Source organism: Myiozetetes cayanensis, unplaced genomic scaffold, assembly GCF_022539395.1.
Source record: "Myiozetetes cayanensis isolate MyiCay16 unplaced genomic scaffold, myiCay2020 scf1, whole genome shotgun sequence".
In the NCBI taxonomy this organism is placed as follows: domain Eukaryota; kingdom Metazoa; phylum Chordata; class Aves; order Passeriformes; family Tyrannidae; genus Myiozetetes; species Myiozetetes cayanensis.
Window position 1 is genome coordinate 8,993,010 of NW_026086604.1, and position 18,506 is coordinate 9,011,515.

Below are 18,506 nucleotides of genomic sequence, written 5' to 3' on the forward strand. Positions count from 1 at the left end.
CAGTGAATAAGAATTTTTAACATTTGACTGACCAAAGAAAATTTAATTGTAGAACAGATTGTGACTTCATGTCACAGCTGATGAAGAGCTGTCTGGGGAGAAACTTCGGTAGATCTCTTTGTGAGAAACCAAGATACACTGAATTAATAATAAAACTTTGACAGAAGCCAATAAGAGACCCAGAATTAACACAAGACTGTTTTGAATTTGCCATTCAAATGAAATCTGAGCCCACCATGACTTTTATATTAAGCAGATGGTGTTTTGGTAGCCTGGACCTGACAGAGAAGTCAATATATCTCTAAATAGTTCAGGGACAGGAAAATATGTGAACTGTGGCTCAGAGGAGACTAGCCCCAGGCACTCCTCATGGACTTTGCTGTAGCAGAACACTCCAGGGCTGCCTACCTAAGGTAGTCCGTTCATTAACTAAATTTAACCAGACACTAGTACATGAACTGTGATGTTGCTGAAAAGACTGGCATTAAAACAGGAGGCGTTGTGGTGAAAAGTAAGTGTTTATCTTTATTGCAGGATATATTTGCATTTTATATGTAGGAAAAATAATAACCTCTAAATTGCAACACGTTCAACAGTGATGTGAAAACAAGTACTGGGTTAGAAGCATGTCAAGCACTTAGTTTTCCAAAGAAGGTGCTTTGTTGGAAGAAGGGAAGACTAAAATCCTTTAGGACGTGCCTAAAGACATATTCCAGGGGATGGAGAAGCTCCACACACAGTACAGGTGTCAGAGAGTTTACAATTCAGCTAGTTTCTTCTACCGTAAAGCTAGAACAGGATATAGATAGGAAGATAGATCAATCCATCTGTTAAGCAGTAGAGAGGGTAAAAGAACATAAATGGTAGAAATGAAAGCTAAAATCCTCTCCCTGTGTACAGGCATGTAAGATGGGAACATTTTCTATTGCTGAAAAAGAGAAACGTGTTTATCTATATGATAAGAGGTATTTTTCTAGGTGGATATTCTGGTAGACAGAGTTGAATGAAAGCAGCACATATTTATGCTTTTGGAAGACAACCTGTCTTGGGGACACTGTTTGCATACAGAAATGTTTTCCCAGAAACCAAAACATAATTTTCTCTGTATATGGAGTGTAAACATTTACTGAGATGATATTTTGATTTGTGGTAGAGGAGTGAAAGTTCACACACAAAGGCTCTAGACAAGACTCTAGAAATTCTGGACTTGAGTAAGCTAACAAGAACATGAGTACTACATAGTAGGCATAACATACTTGGGAGAAATTGAGAGGTAGGTTATAGTGTTATAGCCAACCAGTCCACTACCAATATGACTGTCCCGGTGCAGAAAGGCTGTATAGAGCTTTACACCTACCTATAGATGCACCTACTCTCCTCCAACCATCAGTCTGAGAGTACTTACTACAGCACTGGTCACAGTAGAAACTTCCACATATAGAACTTTGGCCTGCATGCAATAGCTAAATAAATACATTCAAACCAAAAGACCCTCTTTAGGCCAGCAACAGCATACGTACGTGTGAAAGTAACAAAGTAAGTTTGCCCAGAACTGGATCTGTACCCAATAATCTCTCTCTTTCTGCTCCCATGCTGGGTACTTGTCCTACCTCTGACCTCCTTCTCCCACTCAATTTGTTCTTGCTGCTCTCAATCTCTTCTCTTGGTGCTGCTCCACATTTAATTTTGTGCCAGATATCTCTGGGTGCAAATCCCCCAGGACTTACTTTTGAGGTAAAAATATATGAGTAAAGTGTGCAAGAGGTTAAAGTGTACTGGGGATAAAAAAGGATGCAACCTTGGGTTACTACCATAATGACTGTAAAAGCTGGGCATTTTGGGAACCTCCAAAAGAGAATTTCTAACCTTTTCCAGATCAGTATAGTCAAAACTGGAGGCTACTGACTGACAGAAATTGTAATACGCTTCCAAAACTTCTATATATTTGAGACTGATTTTGAAATTATTAATCCTGGAGACAGAAAAGAAGTAGAATACTTCCTTTTCTCCACCTGAAGGATTTTTTCCTTTTCTTTCCCCTTTACTTTTTATTCTTTTTTCTTTCTTTTTTTTCTTTTCTTTCTTGACTTCTTTCCTGGTTGCTTCCTTTGTTTCCTTTGTTTTCTTTGCCTTCTTTCCAAAGCATAGGCTGAGTTTTGATTACTAACCCAAAGGGGATGTTTTATTCTCTGAATACTGTCTCCAGAATATTTGCTGACTAGTCTCTAGAACATTTTGCTGACTACAGAGTAAAACACCATGCATGTCAACATTATTTAAAAAGGACCTTGTCTGCTTTCAGGAGAAATGTAGCTGGAATTGCCATATCTCTAGTTCAGGATGAGGGCCTGTAATAAATGTGTAAGTGATTAGCATACAGTGGCCATGATAAATATGCTCAAGCATCTGAGAAATGTGCTGGAATCATATTGTGCCATCTCAACACATCCTAAGAGATCATGGCAAAACCACTCCTTAAGCCATTGAGTCCTGTGGTTACACTGCAGCTCTCAATCAATCAAACCCATGTTGTAAGGTACGTCCAGAACTTAGTACATTTTTTGACTATTAAGCTTTCTATTTTTATTTGTTTCCTACTGGAAGAAGTGTGTTTTACTTTCTTGTGGTTCTTCTCAAGATTTACTGTCAAAATCTTGCCTACTGTTTCTACCATTTTCCCACAAATCCCATTATGTGGAACAAACTCTGTATTTAGATAGAAGAAAAGAAAAACAGTAATATCTGCAGGGAATCTCTTAAAAGTAGACAAATTTCATGCTTACCTAAGACTGGATGTCCTTCTGCCCCAAGGTCTTCTCTCTGCACTGCAGTATGCTTACCAGCATGTCCTTGTCTGCACCAGCCTCACGTCCCTGGGACTCCTGCTTGCCATTGCCCTGGGTTTCCCCAGCATTTTATTTGCAGTATTTATACAACCCCATTATTATATATAATTATATCTTCTTAATGATCAGTATACTAAGTGTTAACATTTACCATCACAGGAGGCAGGAGCTCTTAAAAATCTACCTTTCATCTAGCTAAAATTAATCTGACATATATGTATTACATCTCAGAAAAAGCTGACTCCATGAAAGTTACCTTATGCAACTCCACCATGCAATCTGCATGGCTCTTCATGACTCTACAACTACTACCTGTAGCTGACAATGCTAGGAAGACATTTTGTTCCACAATAAATCCAGGTTACACTGGGATTAGGAAAAAATATATCCGTTCTCTTCTATTTGCCATAGTATCATGACTTTATGCACTCTGTTGACTGAACACTCCCCTTATTTGCACAGTAAAAATCTTGTGAGCCAGTTGTGATTTTCTATACATCTATCACTTTCCTCCTCATTTTTTCTCTGCTTAAATGGGTAGTGCCTGTTGAGGGCCTGATACAAAGGGCATGAATGATGCAGACAATTCGGGGTCTCAGGAGCAATGAGGAAACCAAACATCCAAGAGTAGTAGTGTTAAGGAGGAGATGTTGGAGTGGAAACAAGGATATCAGAAAGTCTGATGGGAACAGAAAGAAAGGGTCTTCACAGCCTGTTTGTGCTACACAGCAGTGATGCAGGGTTGGGACAATCAGCAAGCAAAGCCTCAGCCAAAATGTTGCAGCTTAGCCCTAGCTGGGAGCTCTCTGCTCCTGTCAGCAGTCTCTTTTCCTTCTTCATTACATGCCTCTGATCTCTCCAATTTTTCATCTTCCTGTTCCACCTTTTATTGATCCTGTGGCCAAATTCCTTGACATCAATTAAAAGTTTTCTCTGAGGTTCTTCTAGACCATCTGCCTTACCATGAAGGCCTCCCTGGTGGGCTGCTGCAGAGTTTGAAAGAGCTCTTTGTGAAGAAGCTCTGTTCAGTGAGGAGCTGGATTTTCTTTGTGTTATAAGGAAAGCTGTGGTGTGAACAGGATGAATAGCCTGGAAAAATGGATAGTCAATATCCAGAAGGAACCTGTGTCTGTGCCTCTAGGCAAAGGGGAATCACTTGGCTGAGATAATTTTGAACCTCAATTTGCAAGGAAGACGCCTCAGCATGGTCTTCCCCTTTGGTCGGCTTAGTGTAGGATCCATTATCTAGAACCTGGTGTTTGGTGAGAATTTGGTGGATGGCTTTACTATGAATGCTAAGGATGAGATACTAAGGATATGGCTCAAAGTAAGCACTCTCTTAGGAGACTGACTGCTGTGAGTAGTATTGGCTGGAGGAAGATCAAGTTCCTAAAGATGAGAGGTCTACTTTGCACAGTAGCCTTGGGGTACAGAAAGATTTTTAAGCATACTTGTTCTGAAATCCTTTTGTCTCTGAATGCTTTGTTCTTAGAACTAAATAAACAATAGTTTGCTTAAATGAGTTTCTGATCACTGCATACACCATTGATCATAACTTGCTTCAGGGAGAAACTGTGGGTGCTGGCACTGAGTCACATCTCGGGGCTAAGCACGCCTGGTAGCCTGGCTCTTGTGAGCAACAGGAGCAGTGATGACTCAAAGACTGATGGCTGAAGGAGCACAGATGGCTGGGGAGAGATGTGGGGAGATGGAAAGCTGCCCCCCAGACAGTTTCATGTCCAAAGAGGTCTTTGGCTGTGATTTACTGGTGCTGCTGATTGTACTAGGAGCTTGGGGAAAGCGACGTGTGCAGTTGTTCATGAGGCCGCTCATGTAAATGTTTAAAATGTTGGCATTAAGTATGGTAGTTATTAATTAATAATATGCATTTATATAGCACCATAAATGTCCATGGCACTTTACAGATAACAGTATTCCTAACTGTTGGGAATACTAAGCCTAAGCACTTGGAAAACAGCCAAATGATATAAGCAGATAAGGTCTACTGTTTATATCTGTAATTTGGTGAGTTCCTTTTGATTTGACGGAAATCACTAAGGGCAGTGCCTGCAAACTTCCTATGACTGGGACCTTTGAGTGACCGAAGTAAATGTATGTAAATACCCTAGAGACACTGCTTTTAAAGGCATCATGGGTGATTTTGTGCTATTCCTGATTCTGAGTACTACTACAATCCTTTTGCAGAGTAGGGAAAGTACCAGTTCTTCAGGGATTGCTCAGATCTAGTGATGGATGTGAGTTTGAAAGAACAGAGAACAAAAACTGTGGTGCTATGGGCAAATATACTCATTTGTGTAACAGATCTATCCTGATGAAAACAAGGTTTGGTGAGAGGAAAACTAACTCTTTAAACACCACTGAACCAGAACAATAGTCTGTACTGATTAAAACACTGTATTAGCCAGGAGGTGTTACTTTCTGCTACTGTCTATGTCCCCTGGTGTGAAGGAACGCATTTTTGGCAAGAACAGCAGTTAGCTCTGGCTTAATGACCCTAGACTACTTGGGACATAGGAGTGAAGCAGGTTTAATTAGCCAGCAGGGCTGGGGAAGTTGGGAAATATGACACCGCACATAGATGCTGCTTTTCTGAGTTCTCAGAGACTCATTAGAAGAGAAATACGTGTCCTTTGCCAAGCTCAAAGAGGAAAGGCCCTTGCACAGAGGTGGGGACTTTCTCCACAGGTGGTAAAGATTTGGGAGCTAAATGGCATCTGTGCAAGTCCCTTACCTGACACAAACGCTCAAATCACAGGGAGAGAACCAAGCTGATTACTCCTGTCCACCCTCTTGCATTTCTGAGGGCAGAGGACCTTCTGAATACAAAACACAGAACACCCTGAATTGTCCTTTTCATGCCTACTACAGCAAAACTGCCAAGGCTGTGGTGACTTGGTAAGCTCCTGAAGAAGACTTTTATGGTCAGCAGGACTTGTCTCTAAAGCAAAAGGAAAGTGGCAGAGCTTGCCTCTCCAACGGCTGCTATAAAGAAGAGAGCTTTGATCCTTCTGCTTGGCTGGACTGCAGACCAGCATTTCACCATCATTTATGATGGTTCATTAGCCTTGTGGTGAGGTGTCTCTCTCTTGCTCCCACCTATTTCAACCTTTGTGTTAGGCCTTTTTTTCTGTTTTCCTGTGGCTGCTCTTCTTTTCTCACTGCTTCTCCTTAGAGTGTTAATTTTAGAGAGCTTTTTGAAAGCAGAATGAAGGGTGAATTATTCTGTGTTCCTTGATGCATATGATTTTCAGGGTGGATGGTCCTATGTACATGGACAACTGTCCAGGAAAAGTAATGAGCTGCAAAGCCAGCTGAATGCTAGTGGAATAAAACAGTGAGAATGTTTCTCTAAGTTTGGCCAGGTTTAGAGGTCACTGTACCACAGGAAAGCACTTTTCCCCTTTGAAAGGCCACTTTCACCCTGGTTAGCAGATTGGACAGACCTTGACAGAAAATGTGATGGGATCTGGCCTCACTGAATTTGGAACTGGATTCCCATCTGAAATAAGAGTAACAGCATAGCCAAACAACCAATTTCTCACATTTCTTTAAAATTTAAATCTCTGCCTTGTAGACATCTAAAATATTTGACTGAGTTTTCTTACCTTCTGGTTTTGAGCTGACTGTGAACCTCATGAGAAAACTTGTTCCTGTGCATTCCAGTGGTTTAAGTAGCTATTTTTTTAAAGTCTTCTGAGGTAAGAGTAAGAATTCCAAGTCTTTCGAGGTTCTGCCTTTAAAAGGCAATTTTTAAAGAGAAGAAAATTCACATTTGAATTTTGTCTTCAGATTCTGCTTCAGCAAGTCTCCAAGTTCAAGGCCCAAGCCCACATAAACTGTGTTAAATATCTTTCTTACCTAAAAAGGATAAGGTAAAGATATTACTTCCTTACCTTCCAGATCTGGGCTCCGTATGTGTTCACACTGATGACTGTTTACTTTATTAGATACAAATAAAGTGGTTTTTGTTTACTGTGTTCCCCTCCCTTTATTCCTGCTGCTCTTGACATACCTCTAGAGGAGCATGCTAGATTTCATTCTTGTTCTTCTCTCATTAGCAGGATCAACAATTGAGTTTGTACAGTTGCTGTGCAGACCAAACCCTTGCTCTGCTCATCCTGACTGTGGTACCCCTGTGGTACCCTGTGGTGCTTGTTACACCATGCATTTCTGCCTGCTTGAAGGATGTACACTACCCCCAAGTAGAGGGGCTTGTGGCAGAACCATAAGATCCAAGGAATCATGCAGATGGATATTAAACCTCAGGGATTAATACAGTCATTTGGTACAAGTCTCTTTTGTTCTTTCATATACACACTGTATTAAGGGAGTAATGAAATTTGAAATAGCACCTCTGAACCTTTGACAGGCACAATGAAGCATGGATCACTTTTGAAAACCTAATATGCCTGGGAAAATAAATGGTGTAAACTATAAACAAAATACCTTTCAATGATGCATTGATAAGAAAAAACTGGTATTACAGCTTTCTGGGAAATAAGTATCATTCCCAGTAGTGATATTTTGCATACTTTAGTCAGGACTGGGAACCACAGAAGATACAGAGCTTTCCTGTCAGGACTTGATTGTAGGATTTGTACATAGTGCAGCATGCCAAACCCTACCCTTATTAACTGTTTGACTATTCCTACAGGCCCGTACATATAATCTATGGGGTTGCAAAACAGGAACAATTGCAGGACAAAGAACATACTGTTAAATTAAAGAGTTTCATAGTTATTGCCTGCAGTATGGAGGAAAAAAAATAATAAATGTAACTGGAGATTGTGAAGGCATGTATATAAAGCTGAAAGAAAAGAGAATGCCTAGTTCAAGGAACTCGCTGAGTTCCTGCTCCTGACACAGAGAAAGTAAATGAACAGTTGCTTTAACCTACTTCCTAACTGAACTATATTGTGTTTACCTTATTAGTTGGCAGTTTGATTTAGAACAAAATATCCATTGAAGAAATGTTTGACATAGTTTGACGTTGTACCTGTTTGCTTACCCCAAGTCCCAGTGATCAAATGATCTTTCACTCCTGCCTGGTGGCTAGATGGATTCACGGATCCCATTTTGTGTCTGCTTGTGCATGGGTGTCTCTAGCTGTGTAGTGGCTGTACCTGCAGAAAGCAGTAAGTTAATTCTATTTCCAGGGTGGTTGCTCTTCAGTCAAAAATAATGTCTGACCCAACAGTCCTCTGCTTCCATGTCTGTGACTGCAACCAGTTTCTGGTAATTTTTATCACTTATGTAGTAGTAGTAGTAGTTTTTTCCATTAGTTTCTATTGGCACTAAGCAAGCAGATGATTTAACAAGTAGGAACGAGCTTACCTCCTACCACTGTGCTGGGAGATATTTATGCTCTGCCCCAGCCCTATGGCAGAGTCAAAATTCCTTTTTCTCTCAGTTCTCAGCTCCTGAATTTATACTACAGTGGGATTTGGGCATCAACCACCTCTACTGGCTGTAGTGGCTTCAAGGGATTGTGATTCACTGTGCAGCTGTTAGAAAAATGGAAATCCAAAAGGCTGGCATCAGACCCCCAAAGCAGAATGCTAGCATCAATAGGGATTATACTAGCAAATGTGATGTTCATGAGTGATCTGTGAAATCTGCATTTGATGACAAGTTTAAACCCACATTTCTTAAAAATTTGGGGTACGTATCTAAGAGGAGAAAGCCATGTTCTCATCCCATTTAATATACATTATTATTTCTACTTTGCACGTAGTTTAAGATCTTTATCTTATAAAACCCTACTCCTGATGTCACTAAGTAGGATTAAATCTGACCAGGTTCTGCCACTGCAGCTTTACTCTTGTATCTTTGGGCAAAACAGTGCAGCTTGCACCACCAGTTTGTTATGAGGTACTTTCAGAAGACTTTGATCATCACTGGTCTATTCTACATTTAGTTGCATCAGTGACATAAAGATAAAAGTCTTCTGGTCTCACTGCTTTTCTTTCAAGCTGTCTGAACCCTTACTAGCCAGGCAGAGCAATTATAGTTTGGCCCACATTTAGTGGCACCTTTGTTTGGTTGTTGATAGGCATAAACTTTATCTGCTGTGGTGGTTCACACTAGTGGAAGAACTGGCCTGATGCACTGGCAAATGCTTCAGTGGTCAGCAGGAATCACGGTCCAAACTAGAAGCCTCATTACCCATTGACTCTATTGGATAGTGATCATAAGGGCTCTTCTTTTTTCCCCCCCTTTTTTTTTCTTTTTTTTTTTTTTTTTCCAGTGTGGGTCTTTTCACCCAAATGATCCTGTATTGCTGAAATAGGTACCCGATATTCCACCAAAACATCAAGTTTCAGGGAAGTTTGAGAAATGATGTATTTGGATAAGACTGTTGTACGTGGGTGTTAAGTTCCTAGTAAGTTGCAGCTGACTCAAAAAGAATCTCAAGAACGGGAAACCTGGTCTCCTATGTGACAACAGGAAATTTCGTTTAAGGACAGATTGTATGACTGCAACATTTGTAGGAAGGAGAGAGAATAATCATTAAGATAGAAATACAAATTAAAATTTTTTGTCATATGATTTGATTGAGGGAATAAATTAAAGTAGTTTGAGATCTGAAAGGCTCATCCTTTCCATATCATGAATTTTCATAATCTCTAGAGAAAATGTGAATACAAAAGAAACTTCCATACCACTAGGCAGCCCAGAGCAGCCACATTTCAGGTAGTCAGAATTAGTAGCAAAAAAGGGAAGTAAATAAAAATACTTCACCTCCAGAGATGTGAAGCAGCACAGAGCTATGATTGTTGTGTTTCAGTAAACATTTAAATATACTGCCAAATGAGGACTGGTTTTAATATAGAAAAGGGGGGAAAAAAAAGAACTTTTAAAGTTTCAGGATTCACAAGAAATTAGACAAAGATGAAACAACTATGGACATCTTGAAAAGGTATTTAATGGGCTGAGCAAATTGATTCAAGTTTGATATCAGTGCTGCTTTGAACAAGGGACTAATGGATCTCTAGAAGTCTCCTCTAACCTCAATTCCTCTATGAATTTATCAACTAACCCTGTGGGAAGAGGGTACTAATACAAAACATCAAAGATTACTCTTGACACACGTTGCCAAATTTTTCATTAGTGACTTTTACATAAACAGGAAGAACATGTAAATTAAATTAGCTGTTGACACAAAGCTGAGAGGCATCATCAATACAGCAGAACGTGGAAGGCAATGAAGAATTTTGATGAGTGAGCTAATAGAAATGGATGTGTGTAACTATATGAGGTGCAAGGTCATGTACTTAGTGAATAATCACAACAATTTCCATTATAAACTGTGTTTGCATCTACTGAAAAGGACAGAGAACAGAATACTGTGCACTAGTCAATCACAGGCTAAGTAGATGTAACTTGTGAAGTGGCTGTAAACTGAGCAAATGCCATAGAGCAGATAAGGTATTTTGAGTAGCAATAAGAAAGAACTGATAACATTGTTCTCAATTAAAACAAATAAACAAGCATTCAAACAAACAAAACCACTTAAAAAGCAACAACAAAACATAAAGCAAACCAGTGGTGGGAATGACAGAGATCTCAAAAAGAGACATTTCAAGCAAAGGCAGTTTTTGTCTGGAGAACAAGTGGCCATCAGCTGACAACAGGTAGAAATTCAGCTTGACAAAGAACATACCTAACTGAGACTTCAGGACAGTTCGTCATTATGAGCAGCAAGAGCTGTGGATGAGAGCACAACCTGTGCCAAAGTCAACTTCTAGCTCATCCTTATTTGTGGAGCAATGTTACCCTTTCTGTTCCCTCACATCCCTACTGCTGTTGTGTTCACGTATTTTTTAAATGGCTTATGATATTCCAAAACCTTATAGGTAACACTGACATTAATGAGTCAAGCCTGTTAATGCTCCCTGAAAGGATGGCTTCATAATTCTCTGTCAGTTGTTCACAGTTATCAGGGTGAAAGCAAAAAGGTTGCACAAGGTCATTGTAAGTAGAGAGTTCAAAACCAAAGTTAGTCCACTTCTCCAGCCACTAGACTGCGTGTCTTCCCTCAAGAAGGGTAGGGTATGCCTGCTCATGGTTAATGGGAGTATATCAGACTTTGCCTGCAGCAGTTTGCTATCTGAAATAATTACATGTCATCATAGTGTGAGCTCTCCTTTCTCCAGATTCATATTTTGCTGTAGCACATCTGATAGTGTCACTATGAATTATATCATGCTATGGCACATCAAGACCACATCCTGAAATAACAGGATATAGAGAGCCTGGTAGAATACAAAGAAGCTATGGAAGACTAAAATAATTTATTTTCAATTAATGAATAGTTTATTCTATTCGTTGGAAACAACCATCAAACTAACATCAGAATAGCAGGTTGCAGCAATTTAACATCTATTAACTGTCAAAGAATATGGGTTTGTCCTAGCTGCAGTTTATTCATGAAATTTTGAACACATTCAAGCACACATACAGTGTTCTCAAGAGCTAGACCCTCATCTGATCTGGAGCTGTGGTGAATAGCTATTGGCCAAAAATGTCTCTGACACAAAACTTCAGAGATCAATCCAAGCAATCTCAGGTGCAAGTGAGCAGTGGAACCATATTGAACACAACACAGGGTTTACAGGCTCTCAGTCCACAAGAAGATTTTGGAATCAACAATGTGTATTGTGACTTAAAAAAAAAAATTACATAGAACCAAACTTTGTTGGCTTGATCCATTTTCTCATTCACAGAAGTTGTTTTATCTCAATTTAATTTCAAATAAATACAAATGCTGTATCAGAATGTGAATCAGAAATATCCTTATCCCCAAGGATATACTATTCCTGAACACGTGATTGCAAAATCTGTTTTTTAATTTTCCTCAAGGCTGGCTTATGGGGTCCAGTATTCACATTTGGTCTTCTACCATGCAGTCTGTATCATAAAGTCAGATCTATTTCAAATCTAAGTCCAGATCTATTATTAGTATGATTATGCATATTGAAACACATTGATTAATTGAGCATTAATATAGTATGAATCAGATTAATTAAGATCAATCTGACTATGCTTGCGGATCAGAATTAACAGTTGATTGTTGGGGACACAGAGTAATGCAGTCCAAGGAATGCTGTAAACCCAAATGGTACAGTCATGTTAAATCCTGTCATTGTTGCATGGCTAAAGGAATTTAGTGTTCAATTTACTTTCTTTAAGGAAATACACCTGAAGTACTCAGCATTTCAGACTCAGCCCACATATCGCAGCTTACCTACAGTAGACTGATCTAGGCATTTACTAAAATGAGAGGTAGTTCAACTATCCTCTCCTGTTTAAAAAACTCAAGATGTTGCATGCAAGAACCTTGAGACATCAACAGGATGACCTGTTTTACAGAATGTGGAGAAACACAACTATTTCAGACTCTTGCCTGTTCTCCTGATTACTGCACAGAGGGGTTCTCCTGATCTACACCACCTAAAAGGGGTAGTTTTGTTGTGTAAATCACACATTTTCTGCATTTACTTTACTTTCCAGCTTGACTACCAACCTTTGGTTATATCATAGATCAAACAGTAAGTAAGATTCCCCACAGCCTGGATGCAAAAGCGTAAGAAATGTAGTGTGACTTCTTTTGTATTAAAATCTTGTCTAAACTCCATTTTTAGGAAATGTCTACTGTAGTCTGTTGTAGACAGATGAAAGCAAGTCTTGCCTATGTTTCTAGCCAGCAGGGCATGAATCAACTGTGATCCAGATGTCTGACAGTGTTAGCATGGTGCTGAGTCCAAGCTTACCTTGGGCTTGGCCAGACACAACAGCAGGTTTCTGGTGGTATTGGACAGTGGATATATAATTACACTGAACTACCCTGTTGAGTCAGATTCTTCCCTCATTTACACCAGTCCAGCTTCTTGGAGGTCAGTAGCTTTGAAGTGGTAAGAGAAGTATGTGGCTTAGTTCCTCAATTTTATGCAAATAACCTATGTAACATCAAAAAAGGAAATTTAGAGAGGAGGTGGAATAGCATTTAGAGATCAAGACCAGAAAATGTCGGCCCTCTGTTGAAGTGGGTAGTATTGCTGAACAGCAGCTTAGTTTAGCTGTCGAGGAAAGTTTTCTCCAAAAGGTATTTCGGAGTCTAAGGTTCAAGGAAACCACCCCAGCTTTCATGTCATTGCTTGAATGCAGAATTGAATGCAGAACTTTCAGTGCTTGAACAAGCTGCTGCAATTTGAATAAGAGAGAAAATACATGTTCAAACCTCTTTACGGTGGACTTCAAATATAAGTATACTAATGGTAACAGTTACCTGATCCATCAGGGTTACTCATGACACCTAATACGGGAACTGGCATTCCCGAAATGGACAGTGAACAATTTAGGCGCTCATTAAAGGAGCACATTGCTCTTCATGGACAATACAGGGAGTTTACTGAACATTTATAGGTGTGATTCACTTCTGAAGGACACTGAGTGGACATCTGGCTAGGTTCTGGGAAGCAGTAGGCAAAGGTATATGTCTGGACAGGCACCAGAGCCTGGTCTTCAATGTCCTGATGTATGCAGGAGTCAGAAGAGTAAATGTTGTTTTGATGCTGTTAATATTAGGTGTAGTCTGAGCACATCTAATAAATCCAACCTCTCTGAGGTAACATGTCAGAGCCTCATTGTCTGCCTCTGAGCTGCAGCAATTTAGATGCCTAGTAAAGCAAACCTGGCTGTTTCTCGTAGGAGAAAAGGTTGAACACAACTCTGAGCACAAGAGACTGAATAGATTTTTCACCCCTTCCAATATCACACAGTCCTGAACACCAGAACAGGCCATCATTTTGGACCTAAAGCCTGTTTTCAAAGATGTCCTAAACTCATTGTAACCTCTACAGCTACTCGGTGAGAAGTGAAGTGATTCAGAGAATATAAGCAAGGCACAGAGCAGGGAGCTTTGGACAGATGCCAGCGGGAAAGAAGAATGCAAGGACTTGGGTGCAAAGAAGGTGACTTAAAATGGCCCTAGGCACCCAAATTCTACCAAAGACGGACATGGCACAAATTCTCTGGCAAGCAGTGGTGGCACATTTCTACAACCTGTGACATGAACCCACGGGCACTGCAACACATGTTCTGCTAGAGGTGAGGGAACTGGTGTTGGACTTGCAGTGACCCTGGCCAGAGGTTAAGCACTTGTGTCCTCCTGCCTGCCCACATACTGGGTGGTTTTACTTGACACTGAACAAAACCAGAAAGGAACCCCTGCAGTGAAGGGTGTGAGGCAATTAGCCAAATTGTTTCTCCTAAAATTGGATTTGATTGTACAGGTCCTTTTCATTCCTTCAGAGCTCATGCTTGAGAATTAATATGGCAATTATCGATCCCTTTTGTATACTACGGAAAAGGAGGTTCTAATCCTCAGAAGTGGATTTGCTCTGATGACACATAAACAAAACCCTGCAGGGAGGAAGGTAAAGCATAAAGAGGTGTTGACAAGCTGTACACCACTTGGTTATGCAAACACAGATGCAGTAAAGGGCAAAGAGCAATAATTTTGCAGAAGTTGAAAGTGTGGGAACACTGGCGGTTGCTCTTTAATGATTATAACACAAAGGAATGCTGGCAACTTCTCTCATTGACTTTACATTATCAAGCTGAGTCAGTGATGAGTAATATGATATACAATTGGAAGTCTCCTTTAATGTACCAGCTCTTGATATACCAGCTCTTTATATAAAGATGCAAAGCTTTCTATGAAATATTGTGGTGGTCCATCACCAGAGAACTGTTTGCAGATGCAGGGCATTGTTGTTTGCAGATCAGACCCGATGGGAGCTGCCTTGCTTGCTTATAGGCAAGCTGGGGTTAGGAAAGTAAAATGGGAATGAAGTACAAATCTCACGGGTAAACTTGTCAAAAGTGTGATTTATGTTGCTCTCCTTCCATGGTTGCCCAGTTTGGCATATCTGCCTTGCTCTTGTCTTCTAAAAATTAAGTTATTTAAAAGGGCATTTCCAAGCTGACACTCGTGATTGTGTCTGGGTGCTGTAGCTGTTCAGTCTCCACACTAGCACAGCTTGACAGCCCAGCTCTCATGTCAGCAACTTGTGGAGTTGGATCTGTAGTACAATGTTTGTGCTTCAGAGGAAAAGAAAAAGAAAGAGGTCTTGTTTTTTTCCCCTCTCAGTTTGTGTGTTTGTGTGCAAGGTCCCCAGCACCCATGTGATGGTACAGGTCCTGTACACACAAGCCAAAGAGATTGTTTGTCAGGCAAAAGATAAAAGAATCCTGCAGCCACTCAAACACATTCCTCATCTATTGATTTCTACCTCTGCAGTTGGGTCTGAGCCTGGCATTTGTTGCAGACCCCATCAGATTTGCACAATCTATTTTTATGACTCTTGACCTTACATGCCCCAAAGTGCTGATGAGCTAAATACACGTCCTGAACACTAGAATATTGTTAGAAAATAACAGTGCATGTGAGTTCACATGGCAGAACTAACACAGGGAAAGGGTCTGAGGGAATACTTACTGTCTTGTTAGGACCTATCCAAAGGGAAGAGTAGATAAGAGATTTTGCTGTAGAATTTCCTTCCACTCTGGATCAGTCTGCTAGGACGATGAAGATGGTTAGTTTAGAAAAGCTACTTTTGGAGAAATTGGAGTGCAGATCTGCCTCCTCACAGATTTTAGAGGAAAGGATTTTTTTTCCCACTTTTTTTGTGGATATTCCCAAGTTGCAGGTCAATAATTCAAGTCAGGACATGCAAGGAGCACGTTCCTTGGGGTAAACTCACAACTACACAGTCTGTCAGCAAGTGAAAATCATTCCATTGCTACCTAGGAAGAGAACTGCCACACAAATAGGGAGGTTTCCATGCTGCTTGTTCTCCAGCTTTTTCTTTGGATTTAGCCTGAAGCTCACCTTCTCTGCTTTGCCCGGTAGTCCGCAGGGACATCTAGTGGCTGAGCAACCCTGAACACATGATTTTGGATCAGGAATTATACAAGGGAGTAGGGACACCTCATCTGGTGGGGAATTTAGCATGTCCTCACAGTTGATGTCTGCAGACATCTTCTGAGAAGCAGATGGTCACTTCTGTGGGTCTGGACAGACATTGCTAATGCCAAAGAAAGGGTGATTTTTTTTAAAAAAATCAGACCAATAAATTATAGTGTTTCCTTCTTAGTCAGCCAGGCCTTTGAGCAAGGTCCACCAAACCTGTTGCCTGGAGACCAAGCATACCACTTCACAAAAACTGGAGATAGTTTTTGTTAGCCCATTCAGTGCCTTGGTTTTCATTCTTTCATTTCTCACAGCCTGTGTCTTACACAAAGTTTTAATCCAAGAGTGGGTTTAAGCATGCTCAATCCCTTGGGCTGCTGCTTTCCCTGCTGCAGCCCAGGCTCAGAGTCCTCACCAGGGCACGTGAGAAGACCTGAGCAGAAGGTGTCTCCTGATGCACTGCTGCCCACTCTACTCAGTCCCACTTGGCTCTTTCTCTTGGCTCCTGCTCTACTGCACTCTAGACCTTGGCTGAAGTCCATACCTGAATGTGTGTTAACCTGAGGAGACAGAAGTCGATATCAGACTCAAATCCACACTGGTGCCTGCACAGGTGCACCCACAGCGGGCAAATGGAGTTGAAATTTCTCACAGGTTCCTGCCTGAAATTGTTCCACTCAGGGTGGTGCAGAAATCAGGGGATTGTGAATGTTCTGAGACCTTCAGTTTGTATTGGTGTGGTTTCTGTAAAAGCAGCAGAGGAAAGCCTGGAGTTACAGTGTCATTCCTGCTTATTTCTTTTATGCGTTGCAGGAATGATTCCCAGTTACTAATAAAATTCTTAACATGATTGATCTTAAAGAGCTGGGAGTCTCTGTGACTAACCACAGGGAAGAGTTGAGCCAACAAAGCTTTAATGGCAAGACTTTGAAGGCTTTTCTCATGAAGATCCAGGTAAAGAGATTTTCATCAGGCTATGGGTCTGTATAATTCATACTTCTGAGATGTAACAGCTCAGCTAAAAAACATGAACTTCTAGAATTTCTTTTCGAGACCCTCACAAAAGCTTCACCAGCATCTGTTTGCCCCTTTTTAGGGCTGGTTCTTAAGGCTTTACCAATAACATTCTTCAGTAACAGATGCCAAGACATCTCCTGAGACATTTTTTGAATAGTAACTTCCATCTGGCACTGCATCCTTAGAAGCTGTGACTTGGCTTCTTTGTCTGCAGGGTGGTTAATCCTAATGAGGCAAGCACAGCAATTTGCTGAGCAGAGATATATGCTTATCAGATCCTATTACTGAGCTGATTCTCTTTTATAATTATTTATTCTGACTTCAGTAGATGAAGCAATGTGAAAACACTTAAACCCAAAGCTTTCATCAAGAAGACAAAATCTCACACTCCTGTGAACAACTGAAAGCTGCCTATATGAAAATGGCACTGTATAGCTGTCCCAGTATATCCTGCCAGTTAAACTTCCCATTCTCTTCTTATCTCAAGATAAATGTCCTGATTTAAATTATGTTGAGATGAGCTTCATAGAAATGAAGTATTTTTACACTGGGACAGCAGTGTCCATAGAGGGAGAATTTTATTGGAGTAGCTAAACTAGTATAATTATACTGGCATAATTATGCTGGTAATTTTCCCTGTGTATACAAGCTATGAGTCTCAAATTGTGCTTCACTGGCAGAAGAGCCTCTTTTGTTGGAGAGATTCTTTAGATCTGAATCAGGTCATTAATAAGTGCTTCAGCACTCAAGTAAATGCCTCCCATTTTATAATGAGTTTTACTCTTTGCCTCCCAGAGAATCCCAACTGTTTTATGCTTGTAACAGATTCTACACAAAACCTCATATGCTTGTAACAGATTCTACACAAAACCTCATCCTATGCTGGTGGAAAGTCAGCACAGGGGTGAAGTATAGCAGTTACTTCCCATCAGCATCATTCGTGGTTCCGTGGTCTTGTGGAGAGGGAGCTCTCTGTTGGGAATCAGCAAACATCAGGAAATTGCAGCAGACTGCCATATGTATGGGATTGTTTCTTTGCCTTTCTGTTTCTTTTCCCCCTTTATGTTTGTGTAGCCTGTTTTTCTCCCTGCTAATGAGATTTCTGTTCAAAGAGGGACACTGTGTATAACTTGCAATGCATACGAAAACAAAAGCTGTGCATGTTGGTTTATGAGAAGACATAAAGGTTCACACAGTAACCATGTCAAAAGGCATAAGTAATTTGAACAGAAATATTTTCGATGTCAATGAGTCATCAGGACCAAGATGGACTGCCTCATGTGAAACATAACCATGTCAAGTGGATGAGGCTGTTAATACAGCCAGAGTCTTTGCTAAATATAGCCATACAGATTGATCAGTTGAACTGGAAGTATGCAGAATAGCAAAATAAGTGGTTTAAATGATCATTAAACAGTAGAAAGCTAAATAAATATGGTAATTATATTTTCTATAAATAGCAAAGTAAACTCACCAATCAGTAGATTTTCTTTATTAGTAATTATTGCAGAATGAAATGAATGAGAAATTAGGGTAGGTTTTACAGAATCACAGAGAAACTGATTGGAGCTAATTGGGACCAGCCTCCCTCTTGTACAGGACTACTGCCACCATCTGCTGTAAGCTGTAGCTTTGTCTAGACAAGT